This window comes from Bombus affinis, chromosome 5 (genome assembly GCF_024516045.1).
Source record: "Bombus affinis isolate iyBomAffi1 chromosome 5, iyBomAffi1.2, whole genome shotgun sequence".
NCBI lineage: Eukaryota > Metazoa > Arthropoda > Insecta > Hymenoptera > Apidae > Bombus > Bombus affinis.
In genome coordinates this window covers 14,843,775-14,857,638 of record NC_066348.1, presented here as the reverse complement: position 1 = coordinate 14,857,638, position 13,864 = coordinate 14,843,775, and the positions used below count along the sequence as shown (strand labels likewise).

At 42.6% G+C, this 13,864-nt stretch overlaps 1 protein-coding gene and 1 long non-coding RNA gene across 6 annotated transcripts in view; one reads left to right on the top strand and one right to left on the bottom strand.

Annotated features, from left to right (window-relative positions):
- LOC126916048 (uncharacterized) overlaps positions 1-13,864 on the bottom strand; it is a 121,377-nt gene that overhangs the window by 81,960 nt on the left and 25,553 nt on the right. The window contains exon 1 of one of the 3 annotated variants that reach the window (XR_007710402.1): positions 6,289-9,033. The exons of 1 other annotated variant lie outside the window; for it this stretch is intronic. This is a non-coding gene — a long non-coding RNA (uncharacterized LOC126916048). Of the gene's footprint in view, positions 1-6,288; positions 9,034-13,864 lie in introns of those variants that run through there. One more of the 3 variants, XR_007710403.1, reaches the window with a different exon arrangement.
- LOC126915948 (guanylate cyclase 32E) overlaps positions 11,083-13,864 on the top strand; it is a 57,228-nt gene continuing 54,446 nt past the window's right edge. For 2 of the 3 annotated variants that reach the window (XM_050721177.1, XM_050721175.1), the window contains exons 1-2: positions 11,149-11,367; positions 11,714-11,808. The gene's annotated coding sequence lies outside the window, so the exon portion shown is untranslated. Of the gene's footprint in view, positions 11,368-11,713; positions 11,809-13,864 lie in introns of all 3 variants that reach the window. The other variant, XM_050721176.1, reaches the window with a different exon arrangement.

Sequence of the window (13,864 nt, the reverse complement as noted above, 5' to 3'; positions counted from 1 at the left end):
CTATAATTAATTGGCTTGTCGTCGTGTGTGTATCACATGCGAAGCATCGGCAGCGTAATCAGCCGAAGCACGCTTTTAAACTTAATTACGAGCGTGTGCATGGTGAAACGGCGTTGTAGAATCACAACGATTTTTAATCCATTCTCTTTCCACGGCTGAAAAATTTCGATATATCGTAACGGTCAGGAAAGGCGAATTAAAATATTTTCGCGCCGATAATTAAATTCGTCGTCGGGCAACGCGTTCGACGACCTCGTTTCTCATTACGCCTTTCCAAATCCACCGGCGCCAATGGCACACCCCTGCTTCTGTGTGTACCTCCAGTCTTTAATAACTTTAATTACGAAGCCACCTAACTGACGGCCATCAAATTCCGTCACTGGGTACTATGAAAGTTCGCGCCAGTATCCTCGCGCTTCGTTATTAAATCGTTGAACTTCGTCTTCGAGTCGAACGACTAAAGAGACCCGTTGTTAAAGTGAAAATTACCAGGAAATTTATTATTCGTATCTCGTAAAGAATATATTGTACATTCGCTCGATTAAACTTCGTCGTGACAAAAAAATCTTTCCTCCAATTCTTAACGATAATTTGCATTTTCGTTGGCTCGCATTTCCATTAACAATTCTAACAATAAAAATTGATAACTAACGTAAAACTAATGCTATATCTTCGTTGATAAATCAGGAAGAGATCCGTGCGAATTAAGGGGTTAAACACGGCGAGTGAGAAAGTTCTAACGTCGTTTCACTTTCGATTAACAAGAAATATATATTCAATCTGAGCTCGGCGTCTATACCATCCACCCTTTTCCCTACAAACCTTCTCAACTTCAACCACAAAGCAATTTTCTAATTACCTGTTAATGGTATCTTCTGGTTCGCGCGGAAAAGAAAAACGTTATTAACACTAAGTAACTTAACATCGTTATCCATCCAATTATCGTTAAGACAGGATTTTGCTTGGGAAAAGCTGGCAGCATGCGTCGCGTGAAACTTATGTTTGCGTGAACAGCGCCACGTAATTCGATGAAATAACTGGGAATCCAAGCTGCCTCGAACGCAATTAAACGAGCGGCGAGTTCGGCGAAGGTTGGTAAGTTTCAAGCTTATATGCATAATTCGATGAGGGACAATATCGAAGAACCGTGGTCGTGCTAGCACTGTAACGATAAAACGCACACGAATATACGAAACTCACACGTATATAAGTGCTTAAAGCACGGCAGCGAAGAGGATGTTGCTTTTCCTCTTTGAAAAGCTATGAAATTTATTTGACGCTGAATAAATTACCATGGAATAATCGATAACAGTTTCCTGCCACATTAATAATCTAATTGAAAGTGTGATTCCTGTAAATTAGTTTAACACGTTGGATGGAATTTATTTGGAATATTCCATAATTCATGAAACTTTTCCATTCAATCTCCGTAAGTTTTTTTCTCGACTATAAAAATCAGAAAAAGCGAGAAAAGTTTCTTAATCGTTCGCGCTGTAAAAGCGATAATAATACGTGTACAGGCTAGGAATTTCAAATATTTTGCTAACATTATTATTGAGATAATCGGTCGATGTACCTCTTATGATGCACGGAAATTGCGTCGTTCGTAATTCAATGCAACGACGCAAATTGATACGCGTCAAATATGGCAAACGGTGTGAATGCGATTCACGTACGGATTAACGCGTCGAGCGGTTTCTATCGGCGATAATGCACGGCGATAGTGTATCTTCGTGCACGCATATTGCTGCGTAATCTAGCGTCGTTAGGTAGAGGAGATTCGTGGCGACGTGACGACACTCCTCGAGCCATAATTTTCATTCTATTAAACGAGAGGAAAGCCGGCCTCTGACAGTTGGATCGACTTTCGATCGAGGACGTCGCGACGCGACGCGACACGCTGTGCATTCGAACCACGTCGAATTTCTCCTCCGCTGAATGTATCGACGAATACCCACGGCTTTTTACCGCTCACGTTTCAAAATCACGCGCTTCGTCGTTCCGTTACGAACGGGTAATGGAATTTATAATTGAACGCTGCAAATTAAAAAAAAAAAATAATCTTCTAAATTTTGCACTCTTTTCTCGCGAATCGAGTTACGAATTAGATTAACGATTACGAGACAATTTTAGAAAGATATCACGATCAAGATTGTTTTCGTACAAAGACTGTCGAAACGATCCATTAAACTCGAACGATAAAAGTACCCGGTTCGTGTTGAAGAAGATAAATGGTTCGTAAAGCATTGAGCGAATAACGAAGCCTGAAATTTTACATTCAAAATTCAAAAAGATCGTCTTTTAAATTTTATATCCCTTGACGTGGATCGCGTTACGAATGTGATTGTTAATTTTGAAAAGGTATTACGATAAAGGGTCCTCGTATAGAAACGGTACAATGGTCCCCTAAACTGGAACGATAAAGGTACATTATTGACGGTGAAGGGGGTAGGTGGCTCGTAAAGGCGGCAAAGTAATGGACCATAAAGATCTCAAGCTTTTAAAAATCTGTGGAACTTATTCATATTAATTTTTTACGGCGTAAATTCTTTTCGGGCACTATAAGAACGGAACGGATCGTAAAGAAATAGGGAACCCGTCACGGCGATACCGTCGAGGGGTCAAGTTTCCTGTGGCCCGATTCAACTTTCTCCCCGAAAGGAAAACGGCCATTAAACGAACGATATTGGCCGCATCCAGGAAATCGAATCGCGTAAAAATCGAACGTAACCTTTCTACGAAAACGTTAACTTCCATCATGAAGGGTAAAAATGAATCCTGCATTTTTATGTAGAGTTCCAACAGTTTTTATTCCTTTCGGAAGAAATCGTATGGCTTCCTATCTCCTTGGCGAACGAATCGTCAAAAGCCCCTCTAAAGAACCAAGTCGATAAGAAAAGATTATATTTCCTTACTTATATACGGTATCATCTATCTCCTTGGAATCTTTCTAAAAGCTCGTTGATATTTCCCGGAAGAAAACGGAAGGAGGAAGCGAAACGCGGTTGGGGATGGCGCGAAGCAGGCTAAACCGAATATCGCGGTTGCAAAAAGTGATAATGAGGGCTCGTAGGTAAAGCGAGATTCAGCTGGTCGGAGCAAGAGGCAGCTTCTTTCGTGGTTGAAGAGGGGTCACGATCACTTTTTCGTCAAGGCAAGAATGTTTCGAGGGTTGGATACGAGTATTGATTTCCAATTACCCGTCGCACCGCTCTGTTCCAGGACGCGGAGGCGTCATGGGGTGAGTTAACGGATGGAACAACGAGAGATGCGAGCGGCAAGTCGCAAAAGAAAAGAAGGTATGCATAATTAATTAACCAGTCTCGTCTCGGTGCTGGTAATTTGCCACAGCCGCCAACCCTTATTCTTAATCGCGCGTTTCGTTCGAGCTTCGACGATACGCTAACGTTCTTTTCCGTGCGATATAGAGAAGAAGGCTGCTCGATGATGGTACCGTCGTTTCACGATACCTCGATCCATTTAAATTTAAAGAATTCTCTTCCTAGCAATTTTAACGAATTGCGATTTACGCGAGAAATTGACTAACAATGGAACAACGTGATTTCATTTAAACGTTCAACGCGAGAGATTAAATTTCTGTGCGTTTGCGATTGTCGAATAGTTTTTGAAGTTACGGCGAACATCGCGGTTGTAAAGAACAGAGAGAAACGGAAGAAATGGCACGGTGAGGGAAGTAGGGCAGAACAGGGCAATGATGATTTTTCATTATACCAGATGTACCGAATAACCGTCTCTGTAATACTAATTTCCTGAAAACGTTATTTATCGTTCAAACACGTTCGCTTGCTTTTCTTCGCTTATCTTCCCTCTGTTTTCAAATATCTGCCGTGTTGAAATAGCACAGTTGAAACGAATACAAATATACATATGTACTAATCGCTTGCCCGAAGTAGTTGCTACTTCTTCGATCGCTGACTGGTTTCGCGAAAAGGAATTCGATCGATTTTCTACAGTCGCGCTGGCCAATAACGCAACAGCGTGCATCGCGTTATGCAAATTAACTCTTATCGTGTTTTCCGTGGCAGCCAGCGCTCCTCTTTCACCGCACTGCACCCATTTCGATTCTGTTCGTGCATTAAACGATAAGCGATCGAATCGAGATAAGGAAAGAGGCGGGCATCTCGCATTTACACGTAGATCGACGATTATTTATCGGTCGAACTGCTAGATAACGCATGCCGCTAACGAACCATACGTAATTCCGAGGAAATTAAGTCGCCAGTGTTACAAAGTTTTTCGTCCAGATCGAAACAGCGATACGTTTTAATTATTCGTATCTGATTCGACATGAAATCTCGGAGCTTTATCGATCGATTCGCGAAACAGTCGTCGAGAGAATTAAAAGTCGACCAACGGAAGAGGATGTGATAACAAAGTATCGTTGCAATTAATTGATACTTTTGTATTGCATTTTAATTTTACTACGTGATCGGGTATTACATTTTGTGGCAATAAACGATACTGCAATTAGCGCAATTTTTCAAATTTCTCTTTATTAGAACCCGTTATAGATAAAGAAAAACGAGGAAAGCGTTGGGAACTCGATGGCTCGGCGTTGAACTAGTGGCGCCATCTTTCTCTCGCCTCTTAAACGTCCTTCTATTATCAATTTATCAAACAGACCTTGTTACATCGATCTTTTTTTTTCGTTGTTTCTTTTTTCTAACGAGCGCCCAATATTTCATTATTTTTATCGAAACATCGCTGCGTATCTCATTTTTATTTCATTTTCACGTAACATCCTCTACTTGTACCTATCTAAGGTACGAATAACCGCATATAGATAGATAGCCAACAGTTCCAAGAATATCTACGTTAATAATAAGTTTCGAAATATTTCCAATATAATTAGTACTCACTCAGAGGCATGTAAACTTTTCTAATGAATTTCCATTGTCTCTATCAACTTGCAGCAATCGAACAAACGTTTATTATACCAATAACAAGACGTTAATATCATACGATTAACAATTTCCAACAAGATACTCGCGAGAAGCTAATTAATCTGTGCGTCCTTCGACTAATCAAACAGTTTTGGTCGATTCGTGAATTGAATATCGTCGAGACGAATCGATCCTTATTCGTCAGTAATTAAACATCGTTTGCAAATAGCATTACCAGTAGTCGGTAGGGCTGTCGCTAAATTACAGCGTCGAATTCGTTGATTCCTCGTCGATCTATCCCTTGTGGACAAAATCTACCCGTTGGCTTGGCTTGAATTAGTGGGACGTTCAGTTAGCCTGAAACGATTCTTGTTTGCTTTGCCGAGTTTCCGGCCACAGGAAATTAAATATGCCGTCGATTTCGTTATTGTGCTCAGAGAGCGTCTCGATCCTTTCATTCTGGCTCTTTAATCGGTTCTGCCATTAATTGACATCGAGTAATTATTAACCACAATTGGAATCTTGGATTTTATATCGCGATAAAACGTCATCGTCGATTTCATAAGATTATTCGGTCTCGATACGAATTATATCAGGGAATAAGTTTAAGAAACCTGAGATTCTTCCTTATTGATCTACGATAAATCTAAATTTGGTGGAGAAAGAGAAGTTTAAATTTATAGAAACTTCGGAAAAACGTATCTAGCTTCATGCGCAGTGAGTTCGCGTCCATATAAGTAGATTCAGTTACCAGGAGTTCGTTTCGTCAGACGCTGAAGTTTCGTTCCAACAAACGGAGCTCTACTGTGATATGAATATTCGATTTTCATCTAATTTCTTTTTTTTTCTTTTTTTAACAGGAATTCAAATTGCCAGAAGCTCTAGAAAAACTCATCTATCGCGATGTTTTCATCTGGAATTCAATTTCTTATTGTGCACCGCTTCGATATCGTCCGAGTCTAATGAAAAAACAGGAAAAGACGTTTTCTAGAAGGAAAAAAAAAGGAGGCTATGGAAGGAGTTTTAATCAAGCTCGTCCGTGACTTCCGTTCCGGGGGAAGCATTTTCATCGTGGGAAAACATAAAGAAGAGACGTTCGTGAGCGAAGGTCGACGGCAAAACGGGCAGAAGTTTCGCCTAGCCATCAGCCGTCGAACGGTCCTTATTAAATAACTTTTGAAACTACGCGAAGCACGGATACGAAAGATACAGGATCGCGATGAAGCTCCGGGCGTTTTATTCGTGGAATCCGTGTCTCGATATACAACGAGAATTCAAACGTAAGGTAAAACGTACACGGGGTAAAGAGATGGTGGAGCAAGTATCACGAAAATTAAACGTATTGCCAAGTTATTACGTGGCAGCAGTGTTATTATCAATATACGTACAGGTGTAATTCTCGCGAAATGGCGTTTACGAGGACCGCGGGCAGGTTACAATTATCCAGGTAAAATATTGGCAGCGACATCGAAATCCATGGAAAAGCGGACCCGACGAAATTTCTGTCGAAGACTCGGTGTGGAGCAACAGGTGTCATTCGAGCACCTTTGATAGTCTTTCACAGCTTTAACCACATCGATAATTTCATACAAAGTCGAGCCACTTTGCCGCGAAGAACACTCAACGTCAAACTTGCGAGTGTATCCCGATAAATCCTCGAAGAAGGAAAAAATAAGACGAATGTATCGCGAATTAGACATAATTGCGTAGGTTCTGAGAACCTGAATGGGTCTGTGGTTTTACGGTCGTAAAGCTACGACCGCAAGAATTACGCTCCGCCAGAAATTCCTTATCGGGTTAATGCGGCGTTAAAAATTGATACCGTTAAGCGGAAACTATTATTTCGAAATTAAAACGTTGTTTCGTAAAGTAGTTTTTAAATTGCGGCCAGTTTTATACGAGTTACAAAGGGAAGAGCGACGAGACCGGTGGAATTTTCAGTCGCGACAATCTCGTTGCTCCATTTTTGTAACGAATAGGCGAAACGATATCGTGAATTTGAACTTGTCCCATGCTATCCAATTTATTAACCCGGGAAAACCTCTAACAAAATACTAACGACCAACGTGGTTAGCCAGTCCCGTGCGGTGTAAACTGCGATAATAAAATGATTGTTGGCCGCGAGCCAACTCGGGAACAGTTGCAAACGTCGAGAAAGTATCGGTAAAAAGGGCAGAACCTTTCGATGGTCACGTACTCCATCGCGATTTCTTTTATTTCTCTACCGATGCAGGGACGTATCGGTGATCGCGAGTAATTTATGTTCAAAATGGCTGGACATGCACGCTCACCACGGATAATCGGTGTAATTACGAACGATCGGAAAGCGAACCATTTCGGAGCATGTATTAACGCGTGCAATGAAATTAACGCGAGTATTTTTACGTGAGAACGCTTCTGAACCGTTGATCGTTCCTTTCTTGCTTCTTCCTCTCCTCCTTCGTCGTCTTCTTCGTCTCGTTCGATCAACAACAACTTCATTCTACATACGGAAACCAGATCGATGACTACGATAGTAGCTTTGTTTAACAAGCCGATCACGTACGATGATCGATGAATCTTTGTGTCGTTATACTTGTCACAAAGTTGAATTCTGATGTCCCGAAGGTCCACTTGTCTTTCAATTTGCGACTCTTAACCGGCTACTTTACTTCGCTCCACCTGCTGCTCTCTTTCGTCGTTAAATATAACTAGGTTATTTCGCGGATTTTTTTCCCGATAATTCGTCGCGTGTAGTTTTAGTGCAACGAGTATCGATAAATTGATTTTAAAATACGATACGGTGATCGTCCCATAAGAAAAAGAAAAGGAAAAGAATACACGAAATTTATGGCGTATCTTGACCTATATAAGTCGGCAAACGTAAAAATAACTAAATGCTGTATCGCTGCCGATACGATCTTGTAAAAGCAACGAATAAAACGAATACATTAGAGAAACACCTATGAAGCAGATTAAAAAAAAAAAAAAAAAATGAAAATCGTAAAATCAAAAGAAATAGAACCTTTCAAAGCCTGTCGATGCTCGTGAGTAGACTAGGTACAACCTCGATCGAAAAAGAAAATAAAAATGAAAGATCAAAAAGGATAAACGAGAGGAAGAGAAAAAGCAATTTAATGGGATGGAAAAACAAACAAGCAGCGCAGGAGGAGATGAAAGATCGTCGTGGTGGTCGTGTCGCCTTGTCGTTCGTGTAACAAGATCGACGGTTGCCTGAGATGGGGATGGCAATTACACGAAATTTGCTCTTTTTTATACATTTTCGACGGTGCTATCGGCACGAAAACGAGGCGTAACGAGCGTTTAATAGCCGGTCCCACCCCATGCGGCCCGATTTCGATTGGAGCCGCCCGGGTAAAAAAAAGATTTAATTAACCGTGTGGAAAACTAGGTCGCGCGACAATGATCCCGAGGACGAGCCGCTCCTCTCCTCGCTTGGCTCGGTAGAAAAATCGCGGATGAGGTTGTGCGCACGAGGTCTTACTTACGACGCGTTCCTCAACGGTGGAGACGCGATTACCATGCTAACTGCGTGATTTACCTCGATCGAGCGTGAAAGGGCGTATGGCTAATCTCGAGAAGAACTTTCACGCCCGCCGGATGATTGACTTTTTCTTCGTTTCACCGTTGGGCTTGGCGATATTTTAATCGCGTCACTGGGCTGAATTCGAAATCGTTTTCTCCCTTTCCTCTTTCATTTGCCATTCTTCCGTTCCTTCGGCCATTACCGTTGAAATATTAGAAACGAACGATGCCAAGCGAAATAAAGATGCTTTGTTAAGTTAATTACGAAAGAAGGTATTATTTCTCTTGGGGGAACGAACGAGGCGGGTCCTTACAGTAAATTTCACCGGTCGGGCGTTTAAAGGAGCTCGCAGCCAAAGAACCACGAACCTCCGAAAGACATTCGCGATAAATTTCAACTGGCGATAAATTTCAACTCGCGATACCAGTCCGATTTCGGGTCAAAATACTCACGAGCCACGAGTTTTCACGAAATTTCAGATTTTAGTTACGATAGGACAAGGGCCGTGTGTTACGTGAAAGTAGAGAGAAATACAGTTGGAAAAAGAAGTAGATTCACGATGTGTTTCGCGGCGAGGGGCACGGTTTGTCCCCGCGCGTACGTAGAAGCACCTTTCTCCAAAGCAAGTCACGCGCGAGTTCCGCGCGTTCTTACGCACTTGCGTAATGCATAATCGGTGGACGATGCGAAAAAAGAGGGTTATCCGACTGCAGTACCGTACTCCGCCTCCTTTCTCCCCTTCCTCGTCGATCTATCGCGACGAAACTTCGCGTGAGATCAACGTGACAGCGAGTTTTTCGTGGGCGAATTCGATCGACCAGGACCTGAAAAATTTCACGAGCCGACCCACCGAACACCATCGATCAATCGCGCTTTTTCGGCTTCACGTTCAAAAAGGAGAACGCTCTCGCGTGGAAAAATATGGCCGGCAAGATTTATCTGCGGAGCGCAAAAATTCGAAGTTTCGGCCGTTGCTGTCAGCGAAATTTTTTGCCCTTCTTTCCCAAGATCGACGATGTTTAATGGTGCAGCGAAGAGACGGTAAAGCCGGATGAACCATAATTTCATATTTTGCACGCCTTTGGTGCTCTAGACTTCTTGTAGTTTTAAAATATACGACAGCTGCCTGGCAAATATTTCATCTGTAATCTGAGCGCACGAAGATTTGTTTGTGCCTGGTAGAAGCGTTGGGTTCCCACGTTTCCTCAAGAGCATTAGAGAAGAACGAAAGAATAGACCAGAATCTGGAACGTATCAAGAAGATACAGTGGGTCGTGGAAGCATTTCTGCGCTTATCACGGAGCATCTTCTCGTATATATCGTAGGAAGCATTTTGAAATTTCATTAGCATTGTAATGACACACCCTATTGTTACGATCTTCCAACTTCCATATACATTTTTAAATCGATTTCAAATTTTATCGACGTAATCGCGGTAGTCCGATCCCATTCCGGCGCGGATGAAATTTCAAAACGTTTCGTACAACACGCATAATCGTGGCATGGAATAATACCAGAAACAGACTCCATCGAGTATAAATTCATTCCGACAGGAACGTCGATATCATTCGACGTCAAACCAGCATGATATCACTTCCACCGGTATAACTTGATATTAATGATCTCTTGTCATGCATAGATCCACTGACACGTACATGCGTGAAGATCAACTTGTATAGACACAGACACGAGCTCGTTGACTTTCGGACGTAGCATGAAACGAGAGTCGAAAGTTTCAGCCTCGTGGATGCAAACGCGAGGTTGAATACTCGTCGACGCTGGATTAGATACTCGAAGGGAACACGATGCGCTGTTTCACCGGGGAGCAGCTCCTTCGCTCTATGCTGCCTCGTTCTCTCAAACGTCGAACGGTGGCCAAGAATGGGCCGACTTTCTTTCATAATCCCCCAACCATCGGATAATGCGTGCTTTTATTTGCGGTTGACAGAATGTTGGTGCTGCGGTGTCATCCACGAGGCTTCGAGGATCGGGGAAATTTGAGGGGAAATTTGAAGGGAAATTTTCGAAGAAGCGAGCTCTCGCGGATCGTCGCGACGGAACATGAATTTTTATTTCCATCCGGCTGGTAGCTCGCTTTCAGAAAATCGGCACGAATGGAACGTCGTAAATCTTCATCTCCTTTCGGGCGCGTTAGAATTCTCGACTTTGCGTTGTGCGATGGACCAGAAGAATTTAATTTAATTTTCAGTTGCAAACGTTGTTTGTCGCGTATGATCGAGTTACAGCTACCAGAATTTTTAAAATGAATAATTGCAGAAAAGTTTGATTTTTAAAAGCTTTTGATAAAAGTTTGTGTCTCTCGTTGCGTTACACGTTTTTTTCTATAACTTTCGTTTCGATTACTTTGGTAAAAGTTCTGAAGTAGAGACGTGAAAAACTTCTAGCCTTGAATATTAACTATAACTATATACACTATCTAAATATACCAATGTCGGGTCGGTGTTCTAACGACGAGATCGCGAGAGAATGGATATTGGACGTAACGCGAAAGATCCTTAAAAAGACGACGATTGCCGGCAATCGAAAGGAACAGTCCAGTCGGTCGAGTTCCGCGCGCCTCCCCCTTTTTCGAATCGTTTTCGCGGCTAGTGCTCATGCGCCTGGGCAACATATCACCGCGTCGAAGTAGCGTCGGGGACTGTGAATGGGACGACGACGCCGACGGCGACGACGCTCGACGTACGAGCTACGAGGGAAAGAGGACGAGCAGAGAGAAGTCAGTCTGGCCGCGCGCGCCTACGATCACTGTCGACCGCCGGTCTCACGTCGTTCTCTTCGTACCGGCGGGACGGTCGTTTCAATTTAAATTCTCTATCGTTTTCAACAAATGTAATTCTCGATCGTTCCCTCGAGTGTCATTTTCCATCACGATTTCGTCGCGCGTTACATCATTCCTTGCGCTGTATCTTACCTTCGGTAATTTAGGAAAATCATTCTCTACTTTCCTAATTTCTGGTTTTTTCCTTCTGTCTGTTTGTTTGTTATTTTTTCCATGAAGCTTCTTCAATGGGATATAGCGAACGAATCTGTGAAATAGATAGGAAAATAGCAGCAACCGGTGCTTTTTATTTCTTTGATACACCGTAACGATTACGGGCTGCGTTCTTGCACGCTCTTTCACGTGGACCACGCGACAGTCACGAATTTAAATTACGGAGATTCTAGTTCGCCGTCGCTTGGAATGCTTTAATTTCTTCCACGGTGTCGGTATCGCGATCGACGTGGTGCCACTGGTGTCCATTGCGCGCTCTTTCTTTTCCAGGAATGCAATTTCGCGTGTCCGTACGACTTCTGATGTTCCACTGAGAATCGTCTGTCTCTGACAAAGTATAATTACACGGGAATACGACGACACAGGTAAGCATGATAATTCATTGAGAATGAAGAAGATTATAATCAAGATTTCGATGAAACGTTTCGATCAATGTAAAATAAGCTAACAGGCGTATCGTTCGATTTTCTTCGCAGCAAGGTGTTCCTTTTTCTTTCACTCGAAAGTCATAACTGTAATATATGAGCTAATACAACGCGCGACACTGATACAATTTTTCATCAACGCGCTGTTATCTTCGCATAATATTGAAATACATACGTGTCTGTGAATGGACATCCATTTCTACTGCGACTCTTTAAAATTGCCTCTGTTTTTCTAGCGCGTGACAAATTGCAACACCTACTCGAACAATACGCCAATAGGACATGTAGTCAGAAAGTTGTTAATCCACGTACTTTAATCTGCACTTCATACTGGAATGCACGTGTTCGTTTCTATTTGTACACGCATTGTTACAAAATCTGTCTTTACGATTTTTAATCCACGCTTTTCTATCTCTACCAAATATTAGCATACACGTGTCTGCGTACGACGTTCGTTTGTATTGCGATTCCCTAAAATTCCATGTCGAGCTTCTACGCACCGTTTGAAGTAGGCCAAAAAACAACGAGCGCAAACGCGATAGCAGAGACAGGTTAGAGAAAATAGAGAGGCAAGGTCGGCGATGTTCGGAGGAGCGTAGGCTGGCGAAAAAAGAAGAATAGAAAAGAAGGCGATTGGAATGGGAGTTGGTAGGTGATCGAAAGGGGGAAAGGTGATCGGGACAACGTGGAAAGGACTCTAGCCAGTTCTGAATGACTGGCTGCGGGCAAGTGTTGCCACGTGCCGACGAAAACTTGGCCCGATAAATCATGAATAGGGTCTCGTGAGTGTGTAGCCAATCTTGTTTCGGACGGGGCGGTCGAAATTTCGAAAATCGAACGTCGGCAACCGCGAACGATTGAACCTTTTATCGCGAACGGTGTCAGAAGTCGGAGGAAACCACTTACCGTCACCTGCGTCCCTTTCCGCCGACTCGTTCGAAAGTGTATTAACCAACTTCGACGTGCAGATATTTACGAGGATGTAAGCGTTCCGAGAAACCGAGGCGCTTAGCCGGAGCCGGTGCGATGCGGTGCTCTCAAAGTAAAGGCTCTACCTGCTTTGATTCCGCAACGTTTTCGCTCTTTAATTGAGATACTTTCGTCTTTATCGTTAATGAGCGAAATTCTTTCGATCCGTCCGAATGATATCGAATTTTTGGACACATCGAATTTTAATGGAAATTACATACCGTGATACTTGCTTTAATTTGCTTTCATTGGATATATCGAGAAACATGTTCGTGATGTTTTCTTATTATTCGTTTCCCGAGATCCCGTGCCGATACGCGGGGTAAATGTGAAATTGCGCTGTGAAACATTTGTTCTATGTATCGAACGCACAAAGAAATTCGTGACTAGCTAGAACGATCGCTTTGCCGTGCGATAGGTCTATTACGAGTAGGCACGCTAGAAACAAGTTTCAATAGGAACAAATTCTGGAATTTATGCAATACACGGAATTTAGGATTTATGAATATACAATAGAAACAAGCTTCAACGCGAAGAAATTATGATAGCAATTTGAAAATCGTCGTTTAAGTGCAACAGCACAAGAGGAGATACTGCATATTATATCTCTGGCAGAGTAATAAATTGTTTTAGAATCGAAACAAGGAAATATCTAACAAAGAGAAGTCGAGCGTTAAATCCACGGTATCCGCGTGGGTGCTTGGCAATACCGCGCGTAAGCATAAGACAGAAATTGGAGAATTTTCAGTCTAGTTACCGGCGATACATCGTTCTCGTCTCTGATCAGTCGGTTTATCGTCGAAACGAAGGGAAGGTAAACCAAATGACGACGACGAGTCAACGACCAACGCGGGAAGACAAAGAGCGCGAGATAAAAAATTTCGCGTACAGAAGAATACACTCAGCCAAGGTGATGAAAAGAGATTGCAGTTTTTTGAAAGTTGCGAACAGCGGGCGTGAAGAAGTTTGGAAAATACACGAGGTGGCACTCGGCGTGACTTTCGACGCGGAATAGAAACAAACAGCG